Source organism: Elephantulus edwardii, unplaced genomic scaffold, assembly GCF_000299155.1.
Source record: "Elephantulus edwardii isolate Elephantulus edwardi_28Jun2011 unplaced genomic scaffold, EleEdw1.0 scaffold00044, whole genome shotgun sequence".
NCBI lineage: Eukaryota > Metazoa > Chordata > Mammalia > Macroscelidea > Macroscelididae > Elephantulus > Elephantulus edwardii.
In genome coordinates, this window is record NW_006399794.1 from 5,400,445 (window position 1) to 5,410,464 (window position 10,020).

The window sequence follows — 10,020 nt, forward strand, 5'->3', positions numbered from 1 at the left end:
GAACGGCGCTTAGAGCTCTTGTACATAGGGTCGCTATGAGTTGTAAGCAACTTGGTGGCACATAACAACAACAACTGGGAAATCTGTCAAGGATCTTTATGGAAGGTTAAGGAGCAATAATGTCAATGTAAAGACTAAGGTGTGTTAGATCCAAACCATAATCTTAAGCCATGACCTTGCTGTGCTTCTGAGAGCTGGACTGTGAATAAGGTTGATAGAAGAATCGATGGGCTTGAGTGTGATGTTGGAGAAGAGCATTGAATATCCTATGGACTGCCAAAAGAACAAACAAATACTTTGTCTTGGAGAAAGTGCAACAGAGTGGTTGAAAGTGCAACCAGAAGCAAGGAAGGTGAAGCTTTGTCTCACATACTTTGGCATGCTGTTTAGGAAAGGCTGTTCTTGGAGGGGGACATAATGCTTAGAAAGGTGGAGGGTGGGCGAAAGAAAGACTCACACATCAATCAAGACATTGACTGCAGCAATGGTCTCAAGAGTGTTGAGCATGATAAGGATGATGCAGGACAGGACAGGGTTCACATGTTGTTCATAGCGTTGCTATGAATTGTATTCCACTGACTCAAGGACACCTAATAACAACAACAACTACACCGAAATGGCCTCATTAACAGGACAATGGATTGCATTATGGAAGGTTAATGAAGTTTGATGAAAAGGAAGTTTAAAAAGAACTTAAAATCTCCAGGAAGTGAAAGCAAAAAGTAGTGGGAATGTGAATGTGAGAAGACCAAGGGGACAGGAAAGGTGGTCAGATATGTGCACAGCAATTTCAGAATGAAGTTGGACTTGGAGCTTTTCTGTTTGATGGTCAAATACTGAACTTGAAACTTCTTAAGTTTCTGAAGCACAAGATTTTCAACTTCCTACTTGAGAAAAACCAAAAGAGAGAAGTGGTATTGAAAAAATTTTGAACAGCAAGTCTGGAGATCTAAGTTGGGACCGTCATGGTAGGGTACTTACCAGTCAGAGGACAGTGTGCTCAAACCCTAGGTTCTGTTTGAAGTAAAAAGTTTAGTGAATAAGTGCATATGTAAAAGTTGCATATTGTGGGATATTTTAAAGTTGATCATAAGTTTTAGATAAGTTTTATTATTAATTATAATAGGGTAGGAATAGTCCTTTATAAATAAATGTATGGTATTTGGGAAGTGGTTTGGGGCACCCTATTCAAGATATTTTAAGCAGAAAAAGAATTAATATAGTAATTTTTTAATACAGGGAAGTTTAGGTGTTTAACAAAATTTTTGAAAGTTTGGAGGAGGGGACGGTAAACTGGACTTGCAGGAATAACTCCTACAGCATTCTAGAAAACTGGCACTGTGCTCAGGATGTCACCACTGTAGCTGTCACCCAAGGGCTCAGGTTAGGATCTACACACTGCAGTATCCACTGCTGCTTCCTGGGCACTAGAAGACAGTCATACAACTCTATTTGTAATTCTTACTTTGTTATGTATGGTTCACTCCTAGCTGACGCTCCAGTGAGTTTCCAGAGGCAAGAAACCTCACAGGAGGAGACTAAGCTACCTAGAGTTGCTCTATACATATGTATTTCATTCTTGCAAGAACAGTAAATACTGGGAAAACTCCTTTTTCTGCTTCTCTCTCCCTCTCCCTCCCTCTCTCCCTCTGTGTGTGTGTGTATGTGTATGTGTGTGTATCTCTATATAGATAAATCTGGTGGCCTAGTGGCAAGAAGTTGCACTGCAATCCCAAAGGCACAATGTTCAAAGCCACCAGCTACTCTGCAGGAGGAGGATGGGCAATCTCCTCCCATGCTATTAACTGCCGCTGAAAACCTGCTGGAGGGTCAGCTTTGGTATGGGTCGGTACCAACTCTATGGTATACAACAACCACAATTATGTATCTGTATATAATGAATCCCTATGAACTTGAAGAAATGATGAAAGTTACACAAGTGTTCAGGTCTTTCATTCATAGGGTCACTATGAGTTGTCTACAACTCAACATCACTTAACAACAACAACGAGAGAGCTCAGTTGGCCTAGTGGACAGAGAGTGATGCTACCAAGCGTGGGTGATTTTAGTCTGTGTCCCTCAGGCCTGCTTTTAATTGTTTTTGGTCAAACATTCTTCTAAGTGGCATAGCAATGGTCTGTCCATTTGCAGTACAGAGAGGTAACTTGTGGTTGCTGTGATGCTAAGTACTGTGACACTGATGTGTCAAATGTGATAATGGTTACCCATGGTGGACAGTGTTTGGTGGAGCTCCCCAATTAAAACAAGCTTGGAAACAGGAGTAGCATCCACTTCTGAAATAGCTTGCCTCCGGAAACCCCATGAACTTGGAGAAATGATGAAAGTTACACAAGTGTTCTAGTCTTTCTTTTATAGGGTTGCTATGAGTCATGTACAACTCGGTGGCATTTAACAACAACAACAAATATCAAATATATATATACACACACACACACACACACACACACACACACACACACACAGCATTTCACTTTCAACTGTTTCTTTTTTGTGTGGTTTTTAAAAAAATTTGTTAATAAGTTTCAATGAAAATTTAGAGACTTTGGATTTCCATTCATTTATTGTTGCACTTTTCTCCCCTCCGAACCCTCCCCCCTAGTACACTACCCTCTTGGAAAAGTAAAAGAAAAATTCTTTCATTGTTTTACAGTCCCTGCCCCCAGGTCCACTCCACTATGCAGCCTTCGCTTTGTACTCCTGTCATGACAAAAATAACTAATTGCATATCCCTTTTAAACAGTTTTCTCCCTCATCTGTTTCAATGCAGTATACATTATTTATCCCATCTTTCTCAGTCCCCCTTGAGCCCCGAGGTCATTCCTGTTTTATAACAGTGGCATAATGCAGTATTTGTCCTTTTGTGAGTAAGATACTTCACTCAGCATAACATCCTCCAGGATCACCCATTTTGAATAATATTGCATTAGTTCCTTGTTTTTCAATGCAGCGTAGTATTATTAATATACCACATGAATATACCACAGCTTCTCTATCCATTTGTTTGTTGATGGGCACTTAGGTTTCTTCCAACTCCTTGCTATTGTGAACAAAGCTGCGATAAACATGGGTGTGCATATATCTGCTGGAGGGGGCAGTTATGGTCTTTGGGGTATATTCCCAGTAGTGGATTTGCTGGGTCAGATGGTATCTCTATTTGCAACTTCTTGACAAAGTGCCATCCCGCCTTCCACAGTGGTTGCACTATTTTTACACTCCCACCAACAGTGAATAAGGGTTCTAGTTTCTCCACAACCTTGCCAGCATTTGTTGCTTGCTGTTCTGTTAAATTTTGCTATTCTTACTGGGATGAGATGATATCTCATAGTTGTTTTGATTTGCATAAACTGTTTCTAACTTCAATTCCTCATATGCATACATTCTACCAAGACTCTACCCTCTTCTTCCTTTCTAGGAAGGAAATGCTGAAAGAGAATGGAACTCTGACTTGCCTTCTATGTTATTTACATTGAGTGATTGGTTAATGCAGGAATTAACAGAAGAAACGACAGAATACCGTTCTTTGGTCATTTGTATTTCCTGAAATGCCTTTACCTCCTTTACATTTGAAGCAAGTTCACCTTTGAACAAAAGCATAGGATGTTGGGAAATGTCAGGACTCCGTGTATGTAATTGTAGACATAAAATGTTTCCTTTCTACTGACTTTGAATCCTACTAATATCCTACATATGATGGGTCTAACAAAAATTCTCTGCTCATGAAGTATCACAAATGCTATATGAGAATGAGGTAGCCAGAGACTCCAGGCACAAACACTTCCTACTTTGGCTCACAAGTGTGCTCCTTTACCCCACTGGACTCTACTTACAAAATAATCCCAAAATAAAAGTATTTAGAATTTCAAGACAGTAACAGTGGAACATTACACCAAGTATGTATGTGGCTTTTCTAAGGATGACGTCTATGTCCAGATGGGATGCCCATAAAGTTTTCTCTGGACATTATAAGACTTGGAAATGGATGTTGAGTATCAATCAGCATACAGCACGTACTAAAAAAATGAGTTGAGTGGTCTACTGAGTAAGGGTGAAGCACAGCAAGAAGTTACAGAAAGACAAAGCACACACTCGATGTTGATGCTCCGGTTCTATGAGACTCACTCACACTTCTCATGTTCCAACATTTATCAGGACCATGAAAGGCAAGGTAGACACAGTGCAAACTCCCTATTAGTTTATGTGATCAGTGTGAGAGGACTAGATAAAGATCATCTTTACTGAGATACTTTACTGCCATCTGTTGGAAACTGTCATAATAACTAGAATAATGAAAACAAACAGGTATGTCTTAGAAAAAATGCAACCAGAGTGCTCCTTGGAGGCAAGGATGGTGAAGCTATTTTGGACATTATTGTTAGGAGAGGCTATTCCTTGGAGAGGGACATCATACTTGGAAAGGTGGAGGGTTAATTAAAAAAAATCCTCAATGAGGTGGATTGATAAAATGCTTGAAGCCAGGGGCTCAGACAAGTGAGTCAGGGATGACACAAAATAGGACAGTGTTAGGGAGCAGTGGTGGTATGCGGTTCAAATCCACCAGATGCTCTGCTGGAGAAGGAGGGGCAATCTCCTCCCATCCATACCAGTCAGATCCGATTTGATGGTACACACAAAAAAATAATAAAATTAAAAAAGAAAAGGACAGGATTGAGATCTGTTGTTCACTATGAGTTATGATGGCACTTAACAATAATGAATGATGTCTCATGGACAATAATCTATGTGTGTGAATGTGAATCTATCTGTGTATCTTTGACAAGCCCTGCTTTTCAACCCTCAGCACCCCAGAAGGATAGCAGCACAAATGTAGATAATTCGGAACTTGAACTTTGTAAAGGCAGTGGACAATAAGCAGGATGTCTGACCACTAAGGGATGAGGTGGTCCAACCACACCTCTGAAAGGCTCAGGGACAAGAAGTTTGCAATAAAAATCAGTGTTTCCTCATTTTATGCTGTCTTGTCCTTGGAAACCCATGAAGATTAAAATGTTGAGGACTTTTGGACAGTTATAATATTTCACAAAGCCCACTGAGTGAAAAATTCTTTACAAGACAGGCCAACAAGATTCTTTTCTCTCTCTCTCTCTCTCTCTCTCTCTCTCTCTCTCTCAAGCTTCAGATTAATGTACCTTTTATTTTAAAAGAAAAAAAAATACCCCAAGAGACCATAACTGCCATCCAAGCAGATATATGCACACCCATGTTTGAAACAACCTAACTTCCCATCAACAAACGAATGGATAGGGAAGTTGGGTATATTCACACAATGGAATACAACACTGCACTGAGAAACAAGGAACTGATGAAATATTATAGAAAATGGGTGAGCCTGAAGGACATTATGCTGAGTGAAGTATCTCAGTCACAAAAGGACAAATACTGCATTATGCCACTATTGTAGAACAGGACTGACATTGGGGTCGGGGGGAGACAGAAGGATAGGATGGATAATGTGTACTGCATTGAAACAGATGAGGGAGAAAACGGTTTAAAAGGGATATGTGATTAGGTATTATTGTCATGACAGGAGTCCAGAATGAAGGCTGCATAGTGGAGTGGACCTAGGGGGAGGGATTGTATAACAATGTAAGAATTTCTCTTTTACTTTTTAAAGAGGAGAGTGTACTGGGGAGTAGGGGTGGGAAGGAAGAAAAGTGCAGCAATGAATAAATGGAAATTCAAAGTCTCTGTAAATTTTCATTAAAATTAATTAAAAAATGCAATAAAAGAAAAAATAACAATAAATGTATTTTGTTTCAGGGGTTAAGTTTTTCCAATCATGGCATCACTGCAACAGGAAAGCAACAAAAACATGCAGACACTGAAATCCACTGTTCTTAGTTAGACACTTCTTTATAAAAGTGAATAAACCATTCTCTCAAGGGCCAAGGATATGCCCAAAGTCACATGATCTGAGTAAAGAGCAAATTTATATTCTAACTCTGGTTCCAGTCTCATAGTTCCTGAGTCAGGATTCTTTTTCAGTTCTCCTGAAGTGACAGCTTTTTTCTTCTTGGACTTTCTACTTCTTTTCCTCTTCTTATAATTTCACAAGAGTTTATTCAGACTTATAGAAAAAGTACTTCATTAACATTTGGAAAATTATTATTAGGTATTGCTAATATAGTTCATTTAATAACAATTATTATTCTCTGATTTCAGATTGTATTAATCTTTTCCCTTTTACTTAAGAAAAGCCCTCTCTCTTCCAAAAACCCCCTCAATTATTCATACATCTTTCATAAATTTCAAGCTTACTAGTAACCCAATGTCATCTTTCATTTTTTCACAGAATAAATTAAGCTGTACTCAGACCCTCTTCTTATACATGAATGAATATAGATAAAATGTTCCCCTAATTCTATCTGAACTTTAGAAAATAAAGTTATTTTAATTACTGTTAATTCTTAGTGTCTTATGAGGTTGCTGTGCTATTTTAATTCTGTTAATCAATTTATTGCTATGAATATAACTGATGACTAAAAGGTAAGAAACTGTACTGGCATCCCAAAAGCATGCAGCTAAATCCAGCAGATATTCCTTGGGATAAAGATTGTAATCTCTTTCCATACAATTTATTGCCTCTGAAAACCCACGGGGTTTTCTTTCTCCCCCCCACTGGGTCAGCTATGAGTCAGTTCCAACTCAGTGATACCCAACAACATGAATATTATTTTCCATAATGATACATTATTAATTTATCACTATATAATAATTCTTATATATTTATGTCATATGAAAAGACAGATTGATAAAACCTAGAAAATTGATATTATACATCTTTTTGTTTAGCATCAGCAAGAAATCCTCTAAAATATTTCATTATCTACTTTATAGAGTTCTTTCTCATTTAAATGAAAATATAATTTACACATAGTAAAATTCACATTTGTCAATGCATCTTACTATTCATGAATTTTGACAAGCATAATGTGTAATAATCACTACAATCAAAATATATAACAATATCATCACTTCCCATAAACCTTTGTAAGTTTAGTTACAACTAAATATACCCTCATTTTGGAATCTGATCCAAGGGCTTTTCATTTCTTCTTGCTTGACCACTCGGCCTTTCCCAGGAAAGTCTTGGGCCTCTGACAGACGGGAATAGTGAGATCACTGTGTTCACAGTCTTAAGAGAAAGAGCTGGGTATGGCATATGTGAGTCCATCTATACAGCTTTTGAAAGATTCCTGTTCTAGAGGGAACACAGACGAAAAGGAGAGACAGGCTGAGGGAAGCAACATCTGAGTCTCTCCTGGATTTTCCCACAGCCATTGCTCTTCTGCTTCCCTGGTCCAGACACCCTACCTTGTCTCAGCCTTTCAGATACACACGTTTGTGCACGCACACATGTAGAACTCACACACACTTACACATGCATATACATAAACATGCATCTGACACATGTTGTTAGGTGCTGTCCAGTTGGAACTGATTCATTGCTGACCTACCAAGGAATTTTCAAAGGCTAAAAATCTCACAGAAAGAGATTGCCCATTTTTCTCTTGCAGAGCAGCTGGTGTATTTGAACCACTTGCCTTTTTGGTTTGGCAGTGCAGTTCCTTACCACTAGGCTGCCAAAGTTACCTATCTAAACAAACACCAAAATATGTATACAAAAGGCTGAGAAATTATTTTTGTACAGATAGAATTATCATGATGAGTTAACGAGAGAAGAAAATTGAGGAAGAAAAGTGCAAAAAATGTTAAAAAAAAATGAAAGTTAACAATGAAAGAATTTTACTTTTCAAAGAGAAGAGCCAACAGAGGGGGGTGGTGGGGTTGGCAGAGAGAAAACTGTAACAATGAATGAATGAATGAATGAAAATCCAAAGTCTGTAAATTTTCATTGAAATTAATAATAAAAAATTTAAAAGTGAAGAAGTAAATAAAAGTTAAGGAAAAGTTTACACAGAGATAGAATCTGCTTTAAAGGCATACCAGGAATGGGAAAGGAGGGAGAAGAGAACTTTTTTTAAAAAGGGGGGAAACTCCTTCAAAATATAAATGGCCATTCTTTAATAATGCCCCAACATACATATACATATATACACATGTTCACATACCATTTTTGGGAAAGTTATATCACTTGAGGGCTATTTGCTCTCAACTTGTATTTCTCAATTCGCTCAATTTTGTATTTCCCCATGCCATGAGACATCAGTGTTGTCCGATGCTGGCTCTCTCTTGGGGCTATTTTATTGCTGTGAGAGAGCTCTGTTGACATAGTCTATAGACAGTTGTGCTGTTAACCCAAATGCTAGCCTTTCTGACGCTTGGAATCCACCAGTGGCTCCTCTGAGAAAGATTTGCAAAGGATTCACAGTCTTGAAAACCTGCTGAAGGTTTTCTTTAAATGGTCAACCTACAAGGCAGTTTTGACTTGAAGGCATTTAGTAGTGTTGTTACTGTGAATGATGGTGGTTAAAGGCTAATGTCTCTTTTCAACTACTTGGGAGTTTGTGTTATTAACAGATGAAAGAGCTTGATGCTTGTTATGAGTGAGCTCTTAGGGACTGGTGGAACCAAACAAGGGTATGGGAAAGTAAAGCACTTGTGACTCCATTTGTACAGAGAGATCACTGTGTAGAGAGAGCTGGCTGTCAGAGGTAGCCTTCAGTGTGTCATTCTGTACCTAGCTCTTTTAATGAAAATCTTGTAATTGTGAAGATCCCACTCAGTTTGTACATAGTTTGTAAACAGTTTGTACTGTTCGTTGAGCTTTGATGAGAAGGGGTGTCCCTATGGGGTTTTTCATCTGTTTATTTTCCTTTAACAAAATATTTTCTTATGAAAATACACACAGCAAATATACAAGTATCTCAACCAGTTCCCACTCAACAATTTCCACACATCGTGGTCAGTGACGCTGTTGACGTTCTTTCCATTATGGCACCACTCTTCCCAGTTTTGGCCCTGTGTTTCCTGTTTCCATCTGTCCCTTTCCCCTGTCCCTTCCTGCTTTCTGCGTTTACTTCTGGGCAAGTGCTGCCTTCCCATTCCCTTGTGATTGATTCTTCCAAGGAGTGTATTCCTCCCAGTGTCACTGATCACCTTGTTGGCCTGTTTATTATTTGGCTGAAAGTTGAGTCACAAGAAAGATTTCATTTCCAAGTAATAAGATTTTACCAGTCTGTATTAGATGAATAAGCCTGTTGTTGTTGCTTTATGATTTTAACTTTTGTTCCACACTTCCTCACACTCTATCATTGACTTTTTATTGGGAGCCTTTTCAAAGTGGTTGGTATTGGCAGCCAGGCAACAACTACATTTGATCTTAGGTTTGTACAGACTGAAAATCATGTGGTCTGTTAATCCTTCCGGACCAATGGTGGTTATATACTCTAGAGTCAAAACTAGCTCATAGCTGACCCTGATCCTTCAGCAGGTTTTCAGAGGCAGTAAGTCACACTAGAGGAGATTGCCTATCTTTCTCCCACAGAGCAGCTGGTGGATTTGAACTGCGTGCCTTTGGATTGGCAGCACAACTCTACCACTAGGCCACCAGACCTTCCTCTAAACTGATAGTCTTTAATCTTCTTCACTCTTCCTTGTTGAAGATGAGGAAAGATCAATACTTGAACTTTAGTGAAATGGGTAGTTATAAAAAGAATGTACTAAAGGGTGAGATTCTTTACTTTTTCAGCTAACTTATTATTTGGTTAAAAGATTACTTCAGAAGATAGTTTCCATTTACGATTTAAAGACTTCCAGGCAGTTCTAGTGGTGTAGGTCTACTATTAAGTGTAGTCCGGTTGCTCTCTAACCCAAAGGCTGCAGGTCTCTAACAGCTGGAATCTACTAACAGCTTTAAGAGAGAAAGATGAGTTTCAGTTTAGGGCGTTGGAAATTCTACTGGAGGTTCTCGATGAAGACTGTAAGTCTGAATTCTTTGCTAATTTGAAGTCCTGTTACACATTGTTTTTCTTTTCCAGCTGACCAGATAAAGTTGTGCTGAACTTATGTCTTGACCAG